Source organism: Acipenser ruthenus, chromosome 10 (genome assembly GCF_902713425.1).
Source record: "Acipenser ruthenus chromosome 10, fAciRut3.2 maternal haplotype, whole genome shotgun sequence".
NCBI lineage: Eukaryota > Metazoa > Chordata > Actinopteri > Acipenseriformes > Acipenseridae > Acipenser > Acipenser ruthenus.
The window spans coordinates 8,468,447-8,495,470 of record NC_081198.1 but is presented as its reverse complement, the minus strand read 5'-3'; the positions used below and the strand labels follow the sequence as shown (position 1 = coordinate 8,495,470).

The window sequence follows — 27,024 nt, the reverse complement described above, 5'->3', positions numbered from 1 at the left end:
TTTGGGCTACCAGAGGACGTTGGAACAGTTCTTAATGAATGGGAACTTTTTCACTATGTGACAGGAGAAGAATTAGCTGCAGAGCAGCCCACATTCCACAGGGAATTGACATAGCACAGTGGATTGGCTGTCAGGCATCAGGAGTCTGGCATGAGTCCAAACCAGAAGCAAGCACAAAAAATAATACAAATTCATATTTAGAAGGCTGAAATAGAGGGAGTAGATACAAGGTGAAAAGGATACTTCCACTTTTGTGCCATGCATCCTCCTTTACTGGTTTTTCCTGCCCTTTCTGATAACTGCATTGGTATGCTTTTGCTCTTTTTTCTAAATAAGGTTGGAACTGTTCTTGCCATTGTGAGGTATAAGGTTATTAAGGTTTGGTAAATGTTTAGAGATGCACATGCTTGCTGATATTAAATCTAGACTGACTGATCCAGATTGTGCTCTACTAACATCTAGAAGAATCTTCTAATTGCCTATACGAGAGTCAACATTCTATTTATTTGTTTATTATTAATATTATTGTTGTTGTAGTTATGGAAGAAGACATACACTATAAATACACAGATTAATTCTAACCAATCTGAAAATGAATGCTGCTGTTTGGAATTTCTTGGGTTTGGCCAAGCTCTTGCATTCATCTTCTCATAATGCTCCATGTTGATCTCTAATGTTTAGATTTAAAAAAATGCATGTTTGAGGTAGCTGGGACAAAGTCCTAGTACCAAAGGTACCCAGTATTGTCCTCCAACTCCCTCAGGCTGTGTAGATTGTATCAGTGTGTACAGCAATTCAGTGAAATGGCACATAAGATAAATACTGCTCCAGTATTTCTGGAAACCACACTAAAGTATCAGACTAAAGTATTAAGTGGGTGTGGGAAGTTATACAATAAAAGACTGAGCATAATTGAGGCATTTTTCATCAAAGCATATAGTGAATACATTTTTCTTTTTTTGAGATATGGGTATTTAATGACTATCTTATCCCTGTGGTCTTCTATAAAATGTGCTTTGTGCCTTATTCTTATTTACTCCTTCTCATTTCCAGGCTTGTAGTGATATAAAAGTCAAATGAGTGGAATGAGGTCTGACTCTCTCAGTTCTATTTCTACTGGACACACAACCACTATAATCTCACATTAATATATTGGATTTGTACAGTACTGTATACACTAACGGCTAAATAAAAAATACCCAATGCATATGTTAGTAATATACTGTTAATATATGCCTGTGTATCAAAGTACATTCATTCATTCATACAAGTACTTGTATCAATATGAGGTGTTAAAAGTACAGAGCCTTCTCCTCTCCAACATGCTCACATTGTGCTTAGTACTGGGTACCAGCTGTCTGTGGATTGGACACTTATTCACCTTCAGAGGCCCCATAACACAGTTTCAATCTTTAATTTTCTGTTCTCATTTCAGAACTGCGAGTGTGTGTCTTAATTTAAGCAGACAGAGGGGAAAGGGCCATTTGCATGTAATTGCCGATTTTATAGACCTTGCAGCAGAGTAATACCCACTCAGCACTCCTGTCCTCTTGATGGATTCTGCTGATGGCAGGCAGAGGCTGCTACTCATTTCCTTAAGTGCTTTATCTAGGTGTCAGTGACATAATAGAGGTGGAAGGCTTAAGCGTTGAGCTAGGGTTGTCCAGCTTTGTAGCTCCATTGACTAAAGCTGTGTTTCATACAGGATGCAGGCGATCTGCTGAGATGCATGGTTTTGCTTTCCAGGTATATCCTGACTCTATTTGTGGTTTTGAACGGGCATATTATTATTTTTTTTTAAGTAGCTGAAGTGGGGGGGGGGGGGGGGGGGCTTTAATAACCTTTCTTTTTCTGTAACGCCAATAATAAATATTAGATCTGACAAATACTGTGACAACCGTACTACAATAATAATGTCGGAAATTGGACTGATTAGGAAAACCCAGTGTGAACTGTCAAAATTTTGGCCATTCCCCCAGTGAACATTATCACATTCAAATGTGGGAGTTTTTACTGTTTAAAACTTGGTTTTGGTTTAAAAGCAAGTCTGAGAGTATGACTTGTAAAAGGGAAACAAGGCATTACAATCATTCTTTTTCCAGCCGGTTCTAGTGTTTGCTCAGGCTTTACTGGCATTGGTTGAAAGCTGTGATACATGTATTGACAACAACAGCTGATTTAGCATGTTTTGGAGTAGAAGGTTAAGTCTGTAAGGTCATAAATTCAATCCTACCTGCATTACCTGATAGTACCCCATCTACTAGGCCACATCAGGGCTTGCAGGGGGCTTCATGCTGTGATATGCTATATAAATCTGTCTGGTTACAAGACATGTGAGATCTCCTATAGGGAGGAACTATTGCCCTTACTGGCAAGGCCTAATCATAAGAACATAAGAAATTCTAGAACAAGAAAAGGCCATTCGGCCCACCTATGCTCGCTCGCTTTGATGCAAGCATGGTCTGTTAGCACTCAGGAGAGGAAAATGAAACCTCTAGGAATCTGTGGCTAAAAGGACCGCCCTTACTCCAAGCGGCTAGCTAAAAGTCTTATTATCCGACCCTTCCTCACCAACTATGCTACCCAGCTCCTGGTCCAGGCCCTGGTACTCTCCCGCCTAGACTACTGCAACTCCCTCCTGGCTGGGCTCCCTGCGTCCGCCACCCGTCCGCTCCAGCTCATCCAGAACTCTGCTTCCCGCCTGGTGTTCTCTCTGCCTCGCTTCGCCCATGCTACTCCACTACTCCGCTCGCTCCACTGGCTCCCGATCACCGCTCGCATCCAGTTCAAGACTCTTGTACTAGCCTACAGATGCCTTGACCAAACTGCACCCAGCTACCTCCAGACCCTCATCTCTCCCTACACCCCCACTCGACCTCTCCGCTCCGCCTGCACTAGAAGACTAGCTCTACCTCCGCTACGCTCCCCTGCCTCCAGAGCCCTCTCCTTCTCCACCCTTGCTCCGCAGTGGTGGAATGACCTTCCTACAGATGTCAGGACTGCCCAGTCCCTGACCACATTCCGGCGCCTCCTTAATACTCACCTCTTCAAACAGCACCTGTAGAACTCCTCTGTTTGTATCCTGGGACACTATCACCCTTCATGTAAATGTGCTTTATTTTGCTCTTATCTGCCCCCTGTTTTACTGCATTTAATCCTGTACTTCAGAATACTGTAATCTGCCAAGTGTTTAACCTGTAGTACTTTGTATTTAATCATATCCTGATGTAACTATCACTATTTAATCATATCCTGATGTAACTATCAGTATTATCTGCTGTATTATTGAATTGTGGTTTGTCACACTTGTACTTTGCTTGAACAAAAGTAATTGTATTTCTTGCTTTTATTGTATTACTTGTATTGTAACACTTGAAGTGCATAGTCCACTAGAGGGTATTAGGATGATTGATGGTGCCATCGAGTGCATTTGTTTTATAAATAAAAATAGGTATCAACTGAGTTTCATGGTTCATTAATGATAAACAGGCAGCAGTGTGGAGTAGTGGTTAGGGCTCTGGACTCTTGACCGGACGGTCGTGGGTTCGATCCCAGGTGGGGGACGCTGCTGCTGTACCCTTGAGCAAGGTACTTTACCTAGATTGCTCCAATAAAAACCTGGCAGTATAAATGGGTAATTGTATGTAAAAATAATGTGATATCTTGTAACAATTTTAAGTCGCCCTGGATAAGGGCGTCTGCTAAGAAATAAATAATAATAATAATAATTATGGTCACAGAGGGTTATACTGTATTGTTCATGACAACATGCAGTCTATTGAAGGATCCAATAGGCTCTGCTTCAACAACTTTGTGCAGCAGCCTGTTCCAATGGTTCACCACCCTTTCCATGAAAAAGCTCCTTCTCCCCTCAGTTCTGAATATGCCCTTCTTCAGCTTTCACCCATGGTCCCTGGTTCTGTTCTCTGTGACCTGTGAAAAATAATTCTCAGCAGTTACTTTGTTAAAACCCTTGACAATTTTAAATACCTCTATTAAGTCGCCTTTGGATCTCCTTCTTTCTAGGCTATACGATTCAGCTTTTTCAATCTATATTCATATGACATACTCTTCAATCCTGGAATTAATCCTGCTGTTCTCCTCAATATCATCAGGGTAAGAAATATGGGTGTGCAAAAAAAAAAAAAAGATATGTTGATTCTAAGGACAAAAGGAACATTAATCTGTATGAATTTGTCTATTGGGCTCCAGACCCCCTGAAACCTATCCCTTTAAATGCTATTACAGACATTGTTAAAATGGAGCTGGTCTCAGGGAGGGTTCACAAGGCTTGTCCAGCCACTGTGGCCACTGAGACTGAGACTTGGAGAGCCGGTACTTGTAACATTTTTATTATCTACATGTTTGTTCGTGTCTTGTTTCTGTATGCAGTTTATTGTGTGTAAAATCTTTGTTTGTAAACAATATAATAATAATAATCACAAAAAAATATATACTGTATATATTTATGTATTTATTAGGCTATTAACATTCATTTACTATTAAGGTTAATTAAAAAAAAAAACATTTGAATCCGAGCTAACCAATTAACCTGTAAACAGGAAAACAATATGCAGGTTATTTGCATACCTTTAAAGGGATGTTTGTTTCCCCTCCTTGCACGTCTTTAACATTATTGTATGTTTAAATCAAATATCATTACCATTCACATTCAGCTAAGATGTCTGCCCATACTGATGATTAGTAGTCTGCTATTGTCAGCTGGAGTTGCATGGATGCCAATTGGAGCAATACGCTTCTCAATTGCAGCATAATGGTATCAAATGGAACATAAATGGTGTCACATGGAGGGGTCAATTGATACCAGGTTTTACTGATACTGCAGATTCTAAATCTTTGTTAACCGATAAAAGCTGGTACTTCTTTTTTACTCCCACTGTTTAGTGCACCTCTTAAAAAAGACTGTGATGCTGTAATATGGTCAGTGGACTGGTACTGTAAGAAGGACATCAACCAGTCTAGTGTCTTAATTAGTGCTGCCTTAGCTTCCCCTGCTGGTAGGACTTCCAAAGTGCAATCACTGTTAATGCTTTTATTTTACACAGGCAAAATTGCATTAGTGCTGATCTTTCGAAAGAGGAGACAATAACAAATTAATTAGTTTGGGAGACAAACAAATCAATAAAATACATTATTATTAATAATAATAATAATAATAATAATAATAATAATAATAATCCCAGAATTTCAACTTAAAGTAAGAACGTTATAACTATCCAGTTCATGCTACAAATGGGGTGTAACCCACTGTCTAATACAGCAGTCTGTAGTTCTTGAGTAGCTCCCTATTTTGATAGCAATAAAGGACAATTGCATTTTAATTGGTCAAGAAACTTAAGGAGTAAAAAGGTATTTTGTGTAAAAAAAGTATAACCAACTGAATTAACTAGTTGATTCCTTCAACTTAACCCTAATGTGCAGAACACTAACCCCAAACCCAGCCATAAACCTAACCTTAATATTCTCAGCTCCTACAGTGATAAAAGGATTTTAGATTTTATGAAGAACCCATCAAAACTTTACCGCACTCACTAAATAATGGTCCTAGCATACATAACTTATATAGTCTTTATATTGAAACAAACCTGGCGAAGGCCACTTGGTTTTGTAAACTCCCCTCTCTGCTATAGGGTAAGTTCAGACCGTTTCTATTAAAGGTGCTTCAGTTGCTTGACTTGTTACCACACTGTGCCCCTTGCAAAGGTTCTCTATTTCAGGCCAATTAGAATTGAATTTTAGCTTAATTAAATAACACACACAGTAACACACATACATGACTCCAAAAGCCAAATAAGCTCTATCCATTGTATCATGCTCTGTGATATCCAATTGCTTTGCAATTCAACTAGAGCAGTTATACTTCATGATCATGCAATCCAATTAAATATATATCTCTCATTGATATAAGACATAACTATTGACAGAAATGTAATTTACTTAAAATGTATGTAATGTATTGAGAAAATCTAAAAAATAATAATAATAATAAAAAGAAAGTTTCCCACAGCCATATAATATTGTTTCAGAGCCAATGTTCAGGCTTTTAATTGTATCTCTAGTGGCCACATTCACATTATGTTTCTCTTGTCTTCTTACATTTCTTGATTTATGAGATTTTGTCTTTTCAGATATGAAGGATTCTATCTTGCTTTCTTTACAAAATCAAATAATTATCTCTGCATCTTCAGACAGTATTTAACAATAAAGTCAAACTTGCTAATAATGGTCTTTAGAGGCGGTCTTTATCATAGGTTTAAATGGACATGTTTTTTTTTTCATTTGGTTTGCTCATTGGAATAAATATGAACACATCACATATTCTTTAAAGTTTGTCACTTCTTAAAACTAATGAATACTGTTAGTGAAGAATGTATCGATATTTAGCCTTCTGTTTTGTCTCACTCTGACAACATGTTGCCTTGCTGCTCATAGAAATCGTTAGACGTCGCTACAAAACCGCCTGTGAGGATGTTTAATGACAGCTTGTGTGACTGTAAACAGCTGGCATTTCTAAAGTGAGACCATTAATGTTGCACCATATGTGTTCTTCCTGTAGTTTCAGTTTTCCAATTACCTGCACATTCTAATATTCAATGGTTGGAGGTTTTAATACCAAAGTCCGAGAACTGTTGCATATGCCCAATTAATATGAGCCAGATTTTGAATCTGAATGATCTAGATCTATTATAAGTGCATCAATGCTTCTGTTTAGATTTGGCAGCATGTAACCATCTATTGGACTAATGTTTTTTGCTAACCTGAATGTGGTCATTTAGGCAGTTTAAAGCCATACATAAGGAAAGTTTAATGCTTTGGTTTCTGCTTTACAATAAATGTATTGCCAATCTAAAAAGGTACACATATGGAATACAATGCAGCACATTACAAAAATGAAACTACTTACAGTAAGGGCAATAATGAATTACTACAACCTTTATTTAATACAAAATGTGTATATTTTAATTTTATCCATTCAAATTAAAAAGAAAGATATTGTGTTATGCTGTTAAGGACTTATCATTGTAAAAACCGATTACGACTGTGTCACCTTGTCGCCATACTGTCTCACTGCTTCACCTCTGCCTGTCTGTGTAAAGCAGTGTTGTGTGTAGCAAGTCATTTGGGGATTTGTAATGCTGTGGATTATATCATTAATCGTGTGAAAATATCACTGCTCAGTTTAAAAAAAGTGACACTTTGACTTCATTTTATATTTCATTTGCCTGTTGGCTTCAATCTGCAATACGACATCAAAGTGGGTGGTGGTCACACTCACAGTTCTAAAGGTCATGCATTTTTATTTATTTGATATGTTTAAAAGGTGGCTTCAGAATGTTTTACTGAACCATCTGTATTATTATTTATTTATTTATTTATTTATTTATTTATTTATTAACAGTTGCCCAGGGCGACTTACACAGTTGTATACAAAAAAATACATATCAAGCTTGTGCTATGATGTTAAGCTATGTAATTGCTGGCTCTTCACTGAATATTATATGTTGTTTTTCATGAATTATTATCAATTAATTGTCAAGTAACTGAGTGACAGCACGACTTTAAGGGACGAAGTCTCGTGTTGTTTATGCCTTTCCTCTAATATTGATTGTTAGGAGCTTAAAGTGGACACTTGCAGGGCAGGCACTTACCCTCAAGGGGCCGATAGCTGATATCCGCTGTATAGCTTCTAGGTCAGGATGAAATTCTGCCAGTACTTATTTTGATGCCGGTACTGGGTACCAGGACTTATTTAATCTGCTTTTCATCCAACGCGGATGCATTCCATCCACTCACACAGTCCACTAGCGCAACGTTTCTCAAATGCGCTTTCATTCAGCACAGTTCATTCTGATCAGATTTCATTTTGGTATGAGTCACAAATCTCATTTTGCTTTGTGTCAATGCTCATTCGCTGATCAACGAGAGAAGACTTCAGCAGTGCAACGTGAAAACAGTGGTATGGAGTAATTATCATTATTATGATTATTATTGAAGACAAAAATCCACATCAGTGTTTGCCATAAATTACATAGTTGATAAATATTAGAAATAATTATCATAGCGTATTTTACCACATTGCCAGAATTTACACAACATTTTCTAAAATGGCAAGCGATGTGTGGGACAGTAGGGATAATAATAACATAAAAAAACAGGATCAAAGTCTAGCTTCAGATTGTGGTAAGCGAGTCAGAATCGAGATACAGATGGAGATGTGCTTCACGCTTTTCATACACTGGCCCAACTTGCAAGGTACATGTTAAGCATAGTGATCAACGCTTTGTTTTGATGTGATCCTAGTATTTTCTGTTATGAGGACTGTAATAAACAAAAACCAAAACGGTGAGGTGTTTTTTCTTTGTACAATGCCCCCTTTTCTCAAACATTTTGAAGAGGTTATTTAAGTTAAATGTGAGTTTTCACTTGCATGCACATCTAAAAATAAAGGCAGAAGTAAACCACAGTAATGACATTACTTTATGAAAATGTGTCTTTTGCCACTTTGTTTCTTGTGCAGAAACCACAATACCAGGGATAAAATAAAAATAAAAATGTTATACTGTTTCTGCCTGAGAAATCTTTTTTTGGAACAGATGATGGTAATTAATATACACAGAAACACAGCAGAGAAGCACACATAACATAGTATTGTAAGATAAGTAATAAGTACAAAATAAATAAAAGAAACAGGGATATATGTTCTAATCCTAGGCTATTATTGTAGCATGGCCAGGTCCTGTTGTAGGTGTGTACCCAAGGTCTGGAAAGTATGGGGATGATTTCAGAGAATACTATGGAGATTAAAATGGCCAAGTACATCATTAGTAGTAGTAGTGTCTGTTACATAATAAATTTGAGGGGTATTTTAGCCCCTATTGTGCATTGTTTGACAGACCTTTTTGTATCATTTTTTCATAGCACAGTTGTTTTCTTATACCATTTTTTATAACATCATCCCTTTTTAGGATATCTTAATAGACAACTCTCTCTCTACAGCAGTTACTGCATAGTGTAATATTTCTTAATGCTTGTCATTTAAGGTTTAACCTAAGTGTTATATTACAGTATATGAGTGATACAAGCAGAGGGTACAAAGCGTTCAGTATTTTCAGCTGCTTTGTTAATGGTGAATTGGTTATAATGTACCAATATGTATACATTTTTAAAGTATTTATTCATTGGCACTCAAATTGTCTCAATGTTTAAAATGTTTACACCCCGGCTATGCATATGAGTACCTGCACTTTTTTGTTGAGAATTTGACCCCTGTCCTAGGTGTATAGCTTGCAGCAGTGAAGGAACCTAATTTACATTCTAAATCGTGGCAAAAACATTTATATAAATAAATAAATACATAAATACATACCAAAATAAAGCAGGCTAGATGAATAGTGTTTTGATTAAAATAGCCCTTAGAAACTGATGAAGCTTGGCCAGCTGTGTGAATTTCATGTTGGAGGTTCACAGGTGTAGGTTAAATATTAGATTATAATTTGCTTTAAACCTATCAGTTATCCAGAGTGTTGCCAGAACAAATCACATTTATGGAACTAATTTGGACAGATGGATAGATGGTGCAATGCAGCCCTTTGTGATAAAAAAGACATACCTATTTAACATCATCTCCATCTGTTTTACCATATTTTTTGGTTACATTCTAGTCAATGTATTGCTTTGTCAGCTTCTTATATATGAAGGTTCATGTTCATGAAAAGGGTAACAGCTTTGCTGTTTTGGAGGCTTTTGGAATTCACCTTGCACAGGCCCTCTTTGTGAGAATTATAATGGAACTAAAATCCAAGAGATATTTATTTGTAAAGAGAGACTGCAGCACTTTACCCAAGAGGAGTTGTTTATTCAGCACATACAGACATAATAACTGAGTTCACAAAAGGGGATGAAAAGGGAATATAACCTTCCCAGTGCAGATTACCAGGAGGCTCCAGTCCAACAAGGGGAAACGATTTAAAACAACATTGAATCCAGTGCTTGTCCCATAGGTGCAGACTCTTTATAATGGCTCCAGTGGAGTACATATTAAGTCAAACTGTGAAGATGTTTGATAGCTAATAGAAGATGCATGAAATCTCTCTGGGGAAATGCAGCATACATTCAAGCTCTGTTAGGCTTGTGGAATATTGCCTTGGTGTGCAGAGCTTAGATCATCAGATTTCTACCCCTGAGATAAAGTAACATTTTAGTCACAAGTGTATTTTTTTCTTCTAATATTAAGTTGACCCCAGACTCCAGACTCCAGGGCCTTGCCATGCATACCGTTCTTGATGTACAGAAACTGCAACTAAATTCTGATTGGTGCCTGCAATGTATTCCTACCACCATTTTGAACTGTACTCTCTGGCGCCGTTTACATGGACTAGTCATGACAGTTTTCCTCACAATGTGTTTGCCGTACTTTTCAGGAAATGCGTTGCTATGCAGTTCTGATTTAGAAAAAAAATCGGCCGTACCAATGCAGATTACTCAATTCATAGTCATTTAGGGGAGGGGATATTTAAATGTCTGTGTATGCTTACTAAGTAGGAAAAGAACGACTCTGAATATCATGAGGAGAGCTTCATGCGTTGCCATGAAGATAAAAACATTTAACAAGAGAAATGAATTCACGTGTTGTTGTGCACATTCTGAATTACGCCGCGCATTAGCTACTTGTTTGTCTGGTTACCTTTCCAACACACACACACACACACACACACATGCTCTAACACACACACACACAATTATATAAAATATAAGTTTTACTACTTAGAATTTATATCTGCATGTGTGTGTGTGTGTGTGTGTGTGTGTTTGTGGAACATCTGAAAGTTAAATTTCATTAACACTAGAACCGCCTTTTACAATACATGTTTTTATTTTGAATATAACCTACAATATTCTATTTTTTATATGCATATACAAGCCTGCCCTTATCTCTACTGAACCTAGCAGCCATCAATTCCTTCGTTTTGTACAAGAAATACACCAGGGAAAATATCAGTAGGAGAGATTTCATCTTGAAGCTAGCCACAGCACTTCAGCAGAAACATTTTGATCAGAAAACTTCAAAGCTGCAGGCTGCAGCAGCTCAAACACACACAAGAGAAATCATGTTACTTTCGTTTTAGATTAAAAACTACTTTTGTTTTTACAGTTTTGTATGTACATAAACCTGTTTACACACTAGTTTCTTTTGAAATGTTTATTTTATTATAGTTTTTCATTTTTTGAAGTAGTATATGTGGTAAGTTAGAAAATAAATCCTTGTATGTTTAATTGTTCATTTAAATACGGCGTTTCGGCTGTGCTGATGTTTGATATGATGTGCTTGAATAAAACTTTTGAGTTGTATCCGATAGTCTGTCTTTCATTTTAATACTGATGATGTTTAAAATGTACCGTGATAATGACTGCCGTCGGCTGTTGTAGGTATGAGTATAACCGCGGCGGTTCCAGTATTAAAAAATGCACATTTTGTGTGTGTGTGTGTGTGTGTGTGTGTGTGTGTGTGTGTTTTGTATGGCCTTTCTGCTGGAGATTATGTGAGATTAAGTCAAAAGAACTGGATCTTGACTGGTGAAATCTCGTGAGCCACAAGCACGATTCCTGCTCAGGTTTACATGGGGTTTTACATCTATTTGTATCGTGAGAAAGCGATTGACCCTGCCCTTAAAGTCGTGCTGTCCAAAGGACGTCCTTTTACTGTTTCATGATGTATCGTGTGACGACGTCACACAGTCATGACTGTAGAGTTGATTTTCACGTGCATGTAAACCCAGCCTCTGTTTCTTGCTGCCAGTCAGACAGGCAGAGGCCCTGCTGGTGTAAATAGTGGTAGGGGAATGTAAGGTTGGCAGGGATGGGGTTAAATATGTCCCTGCCAACAATCACAGGTGTGGCCATTCTTCAATTAGGTAATTGAATGCTAATTGGGGAGTGGCCACGTGTATAAAAAGCAGGGGGGGGGTTGTGCTGTGAATTTTTTTTTTATTATTGTTTTGCAATGTGGTAGTGAAGACTAATGCCCTGCCTACAAGTGTGTTGTTTTTTTGATTAAACTTTTATTTTGGCCCTTGTGCCGTGTTTTGTTTGTTCCTGTTTGTTTTTGTGTTTAATAAACATGCGCATACGTGCTTAAACTGCAGCTTTCGAATTCCTGCCAGTAGCCAGCCTGGGCTGTTAATCTACCCTGTTACAGTCCCCCAGTGCACACAGAATGTGCTTACAATCACAATTCCTCACACCACAAAAAAAAAAAAACTCTGGATCTGAACAAAGCCAGAATCAGCAATGTTCTAAAATAAGAGGTAATCTGCAGACTTGCCAGGGGTAGGATTGAGAGCATCCACCTCCAAGAATGGATATGTTTTAAATAATTATTTCATGAGTTTAGCCATCTTCTTTAGCAAGGGACTGAAATCTGCATTAATTCATGTGCCTGAGTTCTAATCTAATACACTACCCATTCGTCAGGCATGTATGCTTTCTTAATATATTAATGGTTTCGTGAGTGGATGAAGATGTTTCATCTCACGCTTAAGCAGTCAGTTGTTACATTTTTTGCTGGTGTCAACTGGATTCCCTGTTGCTTGTAATTGCTTTAGGTGTAATAGAAAATCTGGGCTGACACTGACGAGAGGTTATTTAGCAGGTGAGGGTGCTGAAAGGACATTGCCCTTCACAGATAGAGGAGTCACGCTCTGTGAAATACCTAGAGATTTCATGAATGACTGAGCACTTCTGTCTTGCCGACAGAAACCAGTTGGAAGCTTTGCAGATTTTTCACATATTACAATTCACATTTAGAGAAATGGTTATGTGCTGGACCTATAACACATTGCAGCAAACACAATGTATTAACATAGTCATTACACTGCTACACGTTACTGACTTCTAAAAACGAATCACACATGTAGTTAAATAGTAACTACTATGTAACAATACCGATGCATGTGTAAATGCAGTGGCACTTAAGTGTTATTGTAAAAAATGCTTGACTGATGAAGGCTAAACATTTGTATCAGTGGACGCTGTGACACCTGGTAGCAGGTTTGCTCAAACACCTGTGCTTGCAGGTGGTTATATGATGGCAACTTCTGTACAATACAGTAGAATGAACGAAAATAAATGGATAAATAGGCTCAATACCATGATGCCTGAGACAAATTAATAGATTTAAATAGAAATTAGTGAATGTAGTTACCATGACATCAAAAGACTATAAGTATCTCCTGGAGGGCCTGAGGGTGTCATTAAGACTCCCAGACAGGGCTTTATGCTGCCTTAATACTTCACTAACTAATTAATTCGTACTGGTACAGACAAGATACCAACTTGAAAACATGTATTTCATACCCAATATCTCTTTAGACAGTTTCATCTCTGGATTCACTCCAGTTACCGGGCATGTTGCCTTTGGAAAATCAGAGGTTCAGCAATTACTTCTTGGTTGGTTTTAGAGTTAGAGAAAGACATTTTAGAACAGTCTCTGTAGAAAGGATTATCTAGGCCTCATCAGGCTCAGTAAAAAGGAAGCAAATTATATTTGGACTCCTGGAGCAGAATACATGACTCTTACATTGTTTATTTATTCCACAGACTTGGGCAGCTCCATGAGATGTGTAACACATTTCACATCCTTAAAGGTCACATCAGTATGCATAACCAAGGACCTGATTTGACTTGTGACAGCTGCATTTCACTGCTAACCTGCCAACCCCATCTACAATATACACATCTCTGCATAGGCATTTGACACACAGTTGCCCTGGCCTTCATTCACCTTGCCAACCACTGCCTGGTCAGCTGGCACAATTTGCTTGCCAATTTATTCATATTTTTTTCCTAACAGTTTTTGCCTTTTTTTTGTTCTACAAGAACTAACCCCCTAGGTTTTGCTACAATGTCAATTTTGTTTTGCTGCAATCTCAGATTTTTGAAAAATATATATTTGTTTTTATATTTTTTTATATGACAAAAATATTTTCATATTATCAGTAGCAACATTTTGTGGTTCCATTAGATGTCCTTGCATTATTTTAGGGAGGCATACCTCTTTTTCTTTTCTTATTATTTTAGTGCTGACCATCTATACTCCAGTGTTTTAATCCCTATTTTAAATGCCACCTTCTAGTTGTGGACTAGGGTTCGGTTGAGTCCTGGAAGTCTTGAGGAGCCAGTACTGTCCATGCATAGACTTACCAGAGCAGGTACTGTAAAAACATTTGCTGCAAATGTTTTCCAAATCAGACGTCATGAAGGTCAGCCTTTCATTGCTTTCTGTGCTACCATCCTCTCGACTTGTTGAAATGCAATCAGCATGCTGGCAGACAGCCTTGGAGGCTAAGAGAGCTTCTTGTTTGGCCGAAGCGCTGACCCATTTGAAAGGTTGTGTGCCTTAAGTGATAAGCATGACACCAGCTTGTGTCAATTCTGACAGAACCAGTCACCAGCCCCAGTCTTTCTTTATCAGTCTATCGGCTATTTTGTATGATGTGTATCATGTCATTGAATTCTTGCACCATGCTCAATTTTACCAGAATATAACTGATAAAACAGAGGGATTTCAAGACAGAGGCAAAACCAATGTGCCTGCCTTTTATGCATATCCTGGCGGAGCTTTTCATCCAATTGTATTGAACTGTGGCATGGGCATTCTTTAGAATGAGTAGGTCATTGTTACCTACTTGTATATGAGTTTTGGACTGATTAGATGGGCCCTGAAACCCGCTGACCTAAATGGGATAAAACGACATGGGCATTTATTATCTCTGTAAGTCGCCTTGGATAAAGGTGTCTGCTAAATACACAAATAATAATAATAATAATAATAATAATTAACTATGTACCATGGATGATCAAGGTTACCTGCTTACACCTCTATTGTGTTATTTCTATCCTTTATGCATTTTACTTAAGTATCGGCACCTTGTTTTTAGCTGTCAGCTGCAGGATTTAGCAATCACCACAGACTGTCTAGACTGCTTTATGAACTTAATACTTCTGAAGAAAACAAAAAAGTCATAAGCATTTTGAGGGAATTCTATCATAAATAAGATGCTCAGAGGGAGCAGATGCATGTCAGAGACAGTTGCTTCAGATGAGAGGCCAGGTTGTGTTAAGCCAGGGATTTGGGTTGTAATTTATCTTTTATGAGCTTTCCAAGTGAAGCAGAGAGTGGTACCAGGTGTTTGCGAGAATTTAAAAGAAGCTAAAAGATGAGGACTGCAAATCTGAAGTGCTTGGATGTGGTGTTTCATGGTACAATACATTTTTAAAAAAAGAATTGGCAATAAAAACAAAAAAACTGTATTGTCAGTGTTGCAGCTAATAATACAGCAGTGTAGTCAAGTTATAAATGCCCTGGTGGTTCATTCCATTTTAAATAGTAATTGCTCTGAACCTGCTGTAATGCAACCAAATGTATGTGTGTTGGCCTGGTATCAGGATGTGATGAACCCGATAAGCTAGGCTTGAAAAGTACTTTTTTTCAATTCAATGGGACTTGTGGGAAATGTTAGGCCCCATGGAAACCTCAGAATCCTAGTTAAATATATACAGTATGAAATGCTCATACAGTGTCTAACAACAAAGTAATAGAACAGGCAGGGTTACACTCTTCCAAATGACACAGTGTTTTTCACTCTCGGACTATTCAGTGGCTCAGAGGTTATTGAGCCGTGAAAAAAATAAAACACATCCCCCAGTGTCCTCGTCATAGTCAAACAAACAGATGAAGTCCAAACAGGGTCTATCTCTAACTTTTAAAAGCATGCAGACCGTCACTTTTCAACCATTTAGTGATTATCTACTGCTGTGAAAAAGTTCAACAGCAACTGATTGACAGATGCACCTTTCTTTGTCCAGCTATTTCTCTTTATATCTGCTGGAGGTAAATCTATAGCTGGTTATTTTCCATTCCCTACATCTTCATGACTGCATTTCCAGCAGCCTGCATGCATATGAAACAGAGCTGATGCAGATGCTGTGATCATTTCCCAAATAATAGAGGATCAGGCCTGTGGCTTAGATTTGGGGCTCTGTGAAATGCTTGTTTACTCCATAGCCCCCATTTCTTTTAAGGATAGCAAAGCATTTCTTGTTTTAACATATGTTGAAATTCACTGATTTTGATGTAAAATATTAATAAATACAAACGGGGGGATAGTGATACCTCACCTTTGTTGCATATTTATTAGTAGTATTATTAATAATAATAAGAAGAAGAAGAAGAAGAAGAAGAAGAAGAAGAAGAAGAAGAAGAAGAAGAAGAAGAAGAAGAAGAAGAAGAAATCAGATAACTTAGCTTTTTCCTTTAACATGAATGCTCAGTCCCTGTTAAAATGATATTTCAGGGGGTTCTAAGCTTACTCAGATTTAAATTGTCAGTGCTTTATGTGTGACTCCAGGCCTCTTCTTTTTCTATCCCAGATGGTAGTCTAGCTCTGATCCAGGCTTTAGTTTGAATTCCACAAGCATCTTGAGAGAAAGCATTGCTTTCCAAAGAGAAAGAGTGAGGAAGTGAGGATAAACCATGTTATGCCAAGTTCAAATCCATGTGCTGACATTTTCAAAACTCAGTAATCTCTGTCCTTTGCACATTGACAATATCTAAGACCATCGCAACTGTGCTACTTTCCTTGTTAGGTATGAAACTCTGTTCACTTTTATGTCATAAGCGTCATTCTGACTGTGATTTGCTGTAGCTATGACAACTGATCAGTTTATTGATCTAATCTAATCTTGGGACCTGAAATGTCAGTTATTTATAGGTAACAGCTGCCAGTTCTACCACTGGTCTGTAGAGATTAAAAGCATTCTGATTTAATGATACTTGAAAGAACTCAGCTCAAATTGTTTTAAATTAATCCTACCTGGGCTATACCAGGGATAGAAATAAGACTCCCATTGCATAGTGGTTTGATCCATTCCTGGTTTTACTATGACTTTAATAAGGCACGCATTAGCTTGTTACATGTACAATGTGGTTAATCAACTTTGTATTAAAATCTGAAATAGGTGAAACTGCTATGCAATAGGAGTCTTATTTCCATCCCTGCTGTATTCTCAGTATGGTTGCAGAATTTCCAGAGTAGCTTTCATATGCGCTTCTATACTTGATTTGCTCAGTAAACCTCTGCTTTCTTTTAAAACTCACCGCGATTAATCTCACTGACCAGTATAGCCAATTAATTATCAAAAGTGCCAATCAAAAGCAGAAACATTCAACACTGATAAGCAAAATTAATGAGGCATTCGTTGATATTTTTAGATTTATATTAGACAGGAAAAAAACATTTTATTTAAATATATATGGCATTGCAACCACTAGTTTGCCAGGCAGTTGGTTATAAGTCATGGAGTTTATGCTCAATTCTCTTATCTCAAATAACTGTTATAATAGGTTTTTGTGGCTTGTATGGTTTTCTGAAATTGTAACCTGGGTGTCCTAAATTGAAATCTATATATTTTTTAGGGTTAGGGTCTGCACATTAGGGTTTGGGTATACCATGCACAAATACTGCAGCAAATTGTTATAAGGGATACAGTAAACCATACAAGCAAAACAAAATGTTGATATTAGTAGTCACAGAGTCACACTGTCATAACAAAACAAGAAGTTTAAAAATAAAAGGACATTATATTACAAGTAAAAGGGGAGAAGAACAACGTGCACTCTCTTCCCACATAGCCCCTGGAGTTCTACTACTTTTAACATTTATTTTGTTTTCCTCTTTTCAGGCTACATTTTTTCACTCCATTTAAGATTGTATTATTTTACCAATTAATCCCCCTGCTTCTATTTCCTCTTCGAAAATGGCGCTTCGGGACACTCTGTCATTTCTACCACTGCCCTTGCTTCAGAGTTACCTTATGTGGGATCATATTAAATAATCCAATATTTCTCATTACTCAAGAGAGGAGAACAGAATTGGATACAATTATTTTTCATATAGTATCTCCACTGATCCCCCTCAATTACATAATTATAATACACTACCACACAGTGCTTAAGGACTGCAATGCTACAAATCTAAGCTTGAATGAATATAAAGAATGTTTCTACTTCTAGCATTGTTTTTTCTTTTCTTTGAAGTGCATTCTTCAAAGTCTTATATTGTGTTTCAGAAATAGGTTTCTCATGACAGGTAATAAATAGCTGAAGTGGAGAAATAAATCAGTAACATCAACACATATGAAATGGGATCTCCAGAGATAATAAACTTTAACAAACCAATAGTTCAACAAGGAAAACAATAGCAGAAGTCACAAATTACAGGATGTGTAGAGAAAGAAAATCAACTGTTGAAGTGTAGGTTGCAGTGCATTAAAGCACAAAGGAACCAAACCCAGTTGGATTAAAAAATGAGCTCCAAAAAGGCGTGGGCACTGAGCCACCTACTGTGAGAGAATCTGTCATTGCATTAGCGTCTTGTGTTCCTAGGGTAGTTTATATTTGTATGTAAAAATACAATACTTTATAGTAGTAGTAGTCGTAGTAGTAGTAGTAGTCGTAGTAGTAGTCATAGTAGTAAATACATACACTTGTAAGTGTATTTATTATAACGAACATTGTATATTTTAATGTGATGGGGTATTTGGATTAACTACATTTAATAATATAATGATATACTCTTAACATGTTTTTCACTTTAATCACTAGAATTTGAAAATAAGAAAATGCTGCACAAATTAATTAATCAAGATATAATCAAGATAATTCATGTTTTAATTCATGGCTTGGACAATATTACCGGCATATTCAATGCCTGCGATGTGTCTAGGTTGATGTACTTTGTATATTTAGCCTCATAGTGCAGAGCAACTGTAAAAGTAGTAGTTGAATTCACACATATTGGTGCCTTTCTAGGCTTTAGTTCCCTATTAGTTTACCAAGCATAAGTATTTGGTTATTCGCCTTGAATGTGACACAGTAGATTCATTGGTTATATGGCTGTAGTCACATAAATACAAATAAATGGAAATGGTACAGAAACTGTGAGTGGTTAGCAACTATTGTATATAGTTGGTATGGAAGCAATATAATTAAATCATGAAATACTGCAAGAGTATTTTTTGTGTGTGTGTGTGTGTGTGATTTAATCTTTTATACAGTACAGTTAGCTTTCATAAATGATCACTATAATTGCAAAGCATGTACCCATCACTGTCAAATACACCATTGTAAAGGAAGAACGTTTGAAATGTAATAATATATAAGATTTAATGTACAATACCGGTGCACTGCAGTCGTGGAGTGTGTGTGTGTGTGTGTGTGTGTGTGTGTGTGTGTGTGTGTGTGAATAAAAACATAAAGACTTACTGTACTAATATGGGCAGCAGTGTGGAGTAGTGGTTAGGGCTCTGGACTCTTGACCGGAGGGTCGTGGGTTCAATCCCAGGTGGGGGACCCTGCTGCTGTACCCTTGAGCAAGGTACTTTACCTAGATTGCTTCAGTAAAAACCCAACTGTATAAATGGGTAATTGTATGTAAAAATAATGTGATATATTGTAACAATTGTAAGTTGCCCTGGATAAGTTGCCCTAAAAAATAAATAAAAATATGTGTCCCAGTTGACTGAAAGACACTGTCATTTGAACCTTCACATTAATGAACAAAAATCATATATCATACTGTAATTTTAAGTTTCGTTTTTTTTTGTTAAGCAAAGAGGCCATCCAGACTTCTGGCATCCTTGTTTGGCTAATCACATCCCCCTGTTTCTGATCTGACAGGTGGACACTGCTGTATCAGAGGGTAAGTGTCTGATCAGTCAACCAACCTAAGAGAGGAGCCTGAAAGAGGGACTCACACTGATTCAATAAGGTAGGGGGATTTTTTTTTTTGTTGCTGCTTAGTTAGCTCAGTTAGCAGTAGTACATATAAAATGTCAAGTACATTTTTTGGTTAAGACATATTGTGAATGTATTGAACTCATTTTCCAATGCATATTCCACAAAGTTACTTTTCTTTTGTATAATTTTAGAGAACAAGGAAAAATAACTGCAAAAATAACTGCTCAAAACTGATTTATGACCAGGAATATGTTAATAAAAATATCAAAGCAATCGCGATTATATTGAAAAAGATATTTCAGGAATACGTTCAATAAAAGCAGAAAGCTAGTTGTGTTCTAAACCCTGCAGCCTATTCATTAACACTTTAAATGTTAATTTACACCCTGAGATGTTCAACATAGCGCTCATGTACATATGTCCTATGTTTTGCACATTTAGAACCTGGGACATCCTTCCAGACTCTTTGCATTCAGATTTTTGCATTACATTTGATCAAAGATTTCCTCTTTTTTACTACTGTAGAGTTTTATAGGAGGTTGCAGGAGTTGAAGCCGACGCATCAGGCTTCAGTGCTATAGGCTATAAGGATATTTGTTTAGCATATTTCATGTTTCTTACTAAATGCTTAGAGCATGTACTGTATCAAAGAAATTGCACATGGACAATACAGGAGGTAAACCTGAACTTCTGATCTCTAATCAATGGGGATTACCACATCTGTGTGTACCATGCATGATTAGGATTGTAATAAATAGACTGTACAATGAAGAATTATTGTCCTAATCCACAGTAAACCGTGCCTGGCAGCAATGATCTCTGACCACCCCTTTTTGTGTCTATTGATAAATTACACCATTATTCATTTCCGTAGGCAGTGGTGGGCAAAACATTAATAGAGCAAGATTTAACAGATGAAACAGTAGGGGAAACAATTTATTAGCACCTAGGATTCTAATACCACGTTTCCATGAACCACATAACCCACGTACGTGCTCGAGTTGCCCCCCCACGCCTCAGTTTCCATATTTTTAAATTACTCGAGTTGGCTCCCAATTCGGGCAGGAGCCCAAATTCTCTGGTCCAATTTCACTCCTCGGGCTGGCCTGAATTCTAAACTGAATTCAGGCTGGGAGGAAATTACATCACTACATGTCAATCAAAAATGTTGTAGGGGGCAGGAACATACCATATAACTGGACATTTTGGCTGGTATTAAATTCGTCGGATTTGCTACCTTGGGGTATTTTGACTGTTTTGGAATTGACATTTTTCACCTAGCACGGTCACAAAGAAAAATGCAACACCGTTTTGCATTTATACTTTTAATTCTAAAAAGATACAAATAAATGTTTAGCCTACTTAATGAAATCTGTCTGCTAAAACAGTATCTCATTTACACTAACTCGTTATACTAGCATTTACAATGTCACTGCAGCAACTTGGAGTACAACAAAAAAGGCCTTCTAATCAGTTAGACTAGCAAGCACTGGTAAAATCAGCTCCGTTATATGGTGCAGAACTAATTTATTTTAACGTTTTGTTTTGTTTATGGACTTTGCGATACCTGCACGGTGGGTGCCTTCAGTAATAGTCGCAATTACATTGTATGGACAATAACAATCAACCATTTTGTTACAGACTTTCTAACAAGTCTGGCATCAACAATTTTGGCTGTTACTTAATTAAACCCTTAAAAAAAAAAAAAAGAACTCGAACAATGCTTAACATAAAAAAGAACAGTCCTACTACAGTAGCAGGCACAGTTTACACTGCCTCTGGGTTTCTGATCGCAACATCAATCCTGATTTTTTAAATCCTTTGATGGAAATGTCTGGTTTACTTTTAATGTTTTCAAGCAAACTGGCTTCATCACTGCCATTCTCATATCTACTTTGACATCTGACACATTGTTTCCCTTGTCCAGCGCTTCTTTCCCTAGTGTTCTGCATACAAATGTGAAAGAATAGATAGATGGATTTATCTTTTAAATCAAGTCGAGTTCTGGGAGAATTCAGACCAATTCGAGTGTAAAATCTTGTCAGATGTTGGAAACAGGTGCTTTAGGAAGTGATGTTGGATATTAAGTAAGGGGCATTGTAGATAGATTCCTTGTATAATAATAATAATAATAATAATAATAATAATAATAATAATAATAATAATAATAATAATGTAAGTAGAAGTCTGTTTTGTTCTTTGAAATATATTGCTCAGATAACTTTTTTTTTTAAAAGGAGCTTGGAACATATCAAAGTGATTATCAGAGGGATCTTGTTACTGTAAGTTGTTTATCAACCGACTGCTCTGTCCATGAATGCAACTCTTATCTCATTCAGCCAGCAGCTGGGTACATACAATTCTATTAACCCACAACTATTACAAAAACAAAGATACACTTTAGATTATATCAGAAATGTAAGGGACCAGATTTGTTGAACCACTCTCATTAACAAACAGTTTGAATAGACAAAAAGAGAGAAAAAAAATATGTGTTTTGTTAAAAGCCTATTCTTGAGTGGATATAATATAAACTTTCTGAGGAACACCACCAATCATTAACCCTTCAACCACCTGCCAATGAATGTGTTTGTTTTGCTGTTCTATATACCGAAAATTAATTGACTCTTAAAAAAATAAAACATCTATCTTGCTTTATGCTTTAATACTAGAAGCTTGTAAAATCCATTGACAAACATTTCGACTAGAAGTCATTCTCAACGTCTTGATGATGATATTATGATCATGATGTTCTGAAGACACTGATAAAGGCTTCTTATGGACACTTTTTATGTAAGTTTCTTCTAGTAATACTACATACTGTATACTACCATCAAGTGTTATGGATGATAGTCATGCATTATCTATTTGGTTTTGTATGATTGGTAGCACTGGATTTTTCTGGCAGATGCTGGTCTGCATAATGAGCACACCAGCCTTGCTTTAATATTGGTCATACAGTATATTCACTCTCAACAAATCAAAGTGTATTATTATCGTATGCTAATATACTGTTAAGTAATACTTGTATTTCCACATTATTCTCTGCAACATTCCAGATTCTAAATGTATTCTGACTGAAAATATACAGTATTGCAAAATACTAGACTTTCCCATTTACTGTGTGGGTTTGCATGTGACTTTCATGTGTGAAATAGTAGGACATAATATGCTGTGTTTTTGTAAAACTTTATAAGCTAACCTTTACCATGTCTTTCCATAATGTTTTTTAGTGAGATTTACATACTATAAGTAATGATGTACTATATGTGCTGTACTTACTGGGTAACTATACATACCACAGTATATCTACACTCCAACAGAGCCCCTTGAGGCAGGCAGTCAAGGGCTAGTTATTACACTTTCGGTTTTAGATTGAATATAAACACTGATGTAAAAACGGTTTCAGATATGTGTCTTTGTATACTGTTATTATACATTGTGGCACAGAAAGGAGTTTAATATTTCCATGAATTTCTGAACAATACCTGTCAGTCAAGGCAACCCAGATACAGTACAATCTGTCAGACAGAGATAAAAAGGGCTGTATGCCTTGCAAAGGAAGGGGAAAAATACTTGATAGGCTTTTGATATAAATTCACATGTCAAGCATTTAGTTAGACAGAATAGGGATTGTAGCACATATGTGCTCTTCATTAAAAAAAAAAAAAAAAAAAAACTTGTGAATTTTGAATCTTGTAGGATTTTGCTAATTATGACAAGCTGGTATTAACAGCCATTGCCTTAAAGAAATATATTAGAAAATTGAAAACAGAGGAAATGAAATAAAAATGTTGGGGAGGAAGAAAAATAACCAGGGTTCTTTAATTGCAGTATTTTTTCACATCCCTTGTAAAAAGACCACTTGCTCCTAAGTAACAAGTCATTGTTAAAAGTTGCTGTAATAAGCTGTATTGCCAGGCTACCAAGTGCTATCAAGCAGAATAATTTGTGTGTTGATTTATAGATAGTCTTAACAAGCTGGTTCTTCATTACTAACATAAAAATCCATCTTCACGTGTGGAGTTGAATAGATCAGCAAGACTTAATTGGTTGCCTCTCCAAGCTTGTTAAGTAGGATGTGCCAAAAAAAGCTAAAGAAAGGGTTAATCGTCTGGGAATAAAACTGATAGCTAAAAGCAGAAAATTGTGTGCAGGGAAGGATGGAATAGTGTGGGTATAATTATTTCTAAACCAGAATGAAAACTACTGATGTAGAACAATATAAAATGCAATCCCACACAAAGCACAGTAGCATGGAGTTGAACAAGATGGGAATGTAGCATCTAAATAAGAGATACAGTGCCTTTTAAGACCGATGGCCTTTCAACAAAAAAGTAATCTACTTTAACAACATTAAAAAAAAGAGTCACAATGGTTCACATAGCTGTTCTCATGTTAATCTACAGTTACATTTTTTTGAGAATTGGACATTTACTTATTAGGCAAAATTACGAGATTTTATAATGACTTTCTTATTGTCAACATTTGTTCATCAAATAAATACAAATCTACAGGAAAGTATACATTGTGATGAAAGTGGCAAAGAACTGGTGTAAGTACATGGGTCCCTGCACACGCTTGATTCCAGCACAGAGCATTTTGGAATTAGTTCATGGATATTTCAGTTAGTTGTTTATTTTTAGAGATGATGCCCCAAGATAAATACGTTGTGCAGTAAATTGCAGATGTTACTTTTTTTTTTTGTTCAGAATTGAAAGAACTTAATTCAGGGACTGCTTAATCTTTCCCCTGCCAATGTATTCTGCATGGTATCTGAATACTAGAGTAAAAAAGAAAGAACTTTGAGTGAGGAAGGACCTTAGTGACTGGCTGTAAAGAAGGTAATCAGTAGAGGAATTTGTGTGATTCATCCCTGTTAAAGGTACATTGCTTTACACATGTGTAAGTAGTCGGTTATTTATTGTTGCATTCAGTTTCAAAGAGGTGAATAGTCTAAGAATAACATTAGTTTTTACTGCATGATCACAGGTGGGGGAGGAGAGTATTGTCCAGTGATCCAGATAGACAAGATAATGAAGGCCTGCACATCAGTATTAATTTTAATCTAAACACTAGAATTTACAGCCTGGGTAGCTCATGCAAACGAAAGCGGAGTGATAGCTTAGCCAGTATGCCGTGATGTTTGTGCATTAACCTGCTGCAAATAGAGGTCATGGATTCACTTCCCAGTGTTGATGTCTGTCTGTAGATAACATTTCAGTTAGCAATGCAGCAAGCTTTGTGATCTCAATCAGGTATGGCAAGACCTCTTTATCCACTTGTTTTCAACATGGGCCTCAAATAAGAATTTTTTTCACCTGCCTTGTCTTTTCCCAGAAGAACTGGGAGCAAAATCTCATTGGGGAAAAGGAGACTTCAATATACATCAATGTTTAAAAGTCATAAAATTCCAATATAACCTCCAAGTGGGGCACCAATTGCCACAGGCTTTTTAAAGACTATATTCGCTGCTATTCACCAAGTCTTATTTTTTCTATCATTTTTTTCACTACTCATAGTGCCCTTGTTATCTTCAGCACTAACCAAAAAGAGAGGCGTTTTTTTCTTTTCTAGTGAAGATGGAAACATTTATAGTTATAAATTGTCCCTAAGTGAAATAAAAATAATAACATGGCAGGAATATGAAGAAACTTGCAAGTTTATTATTGTTCACATTTAGGCCGTCTATATAGTGCATGAGTTGTGTGCTGTCAAATAGACATAAGGAAATGGATGAATCATCAACAAACCACCCCCTTCCACCTGTCTCACCCACAATGGAAATCTACAGTTCAGCTTCCACAGCTCTGTCTGATTAGCCTCATACAGGGAAGAAGGGTGTACAAGTAGAAGTTAAATGGCTTTTTACTTTAGTACCTGCCAAGCGTGTGTTTTCTTTCTGTCACATAACACAAGTAGCAAGCATTTGTATTACAGATAACTCAAATCAGAATCCCCCCTCAACAGTACTTAACACACACTTTTCACTGATAATAAAGATGAGATTTTTTTTTACGTTTCTTCCTTTGATGATAATCGTCAGAAAAGTGCCAGTGGAACGACGGGAGCTGTGTGATTTGTGAGTGACAAGAACCACATGCCATGTTAACTGGAGCTCCTGAAGTATAATGAAACATGACACGGACACAGAGCTACAAGAGCGTGAAGCTGATACACGTTTATGAGTGTATGGTAATGATATACACATAAAATGACACACACATCTATGAGGTCTGACCGCAGTGTTTGGAGTAGCTGGGTTAAAGATTACACATGAGAAAATTTAAGGTAAGAGATGGTCCCTTAGTGGTTTTATCTTTCTCTAGTCATTGGTAGTGTTTGTGCCAACCACTTAGAACTAGCACAGATACTTATAAATAATGCATCACTTGTTTGCAGTGCACCTTGTCACCAAGTTTAGTTACAAAATCAAAAAATCCAAAAACACACAAAAAATAAAACAGTAAAAGAAAAAAAAAAGATATGGAATAGCTATATTATTTATTAAGGTTTATTGAGGATGAACGCACAACACCACTGAACAAAGGCAGTTCAAGTGGCACACAAGACTCAATTATGCTAGCATATACACACACTCTGTGGATGAAGGTGAAAACCGCAATCGCTGTCAAGGCTGAGCACAAATTGAGTTGCCTGCCTTGATGTTAATATTGTGTTTACACCAAGGTGAAATCCACTGCCGCTATAAGGTTCAGTAAATGTGTTTAAAAAAACTGTTATAGAATAACTGATTGTTTTTTTTATAAAGCATGAGGTAAATTACTTTCCATCCATTTCTTTATTTATATAGGGTTAGTAACTGTCAATCACACTGTATCATTCAATAACTATATAACTCTATAACTATATAATGATATAACTTTTTATAAATCATATATGTATAACAAATTAACACCTCTCTCTTTTTCTATATCATGACATTTGGACATTTTGGGATAGCATACTGTAACTATAAAGAAAGCTAAATCAGCAAATTTATTTTTCAAAATGACCTTTCATTACAGTCAAGGTCTTACCAGGACCTGTCATGTGAATCCATATAGATTAGAATGACTCTCCCCAGATACACGTTCATTTTCCTTAGGTTTGCAATGGAGCATTACTGTAAATCATGTGTGATTGATGCTGACTTCCGTTGATTCAACATCATGAAGTGGCATTTATTGGAAAGTGTTGTGTGTAAG

General features: G+C 36.7%; 1 protein-coding gene across 5 annotated transcripts in view; it reads left to right on the top strand.

Moving 5' to 3' along the window:
* The window catches only part of tnr (tenascin R (restrictin, janusin)), a 107,611-nt gene that overhangs the window by 47,248 nt on the left and 33,339 nt on the right, over positions 1–27,024 (top strand). For 4 of the 5 annotated variants that reach the window (XM_059031672.1, XM_059031671.1, XM_059031673.1 and 1 more), the window contains exon 2: positions 19,757–19,847. The exons of the other annotated variant lie outside the window; for it this stretch is intronic. The gene's annotated coding sequence lies outside the window, so the exon portion shown is untranslated. The remainder of the gene's footprint in view (positions 1–19,756; positions 19,848–27,024) is intronic. 5 annotated transcript variants of the gene reach the window in all.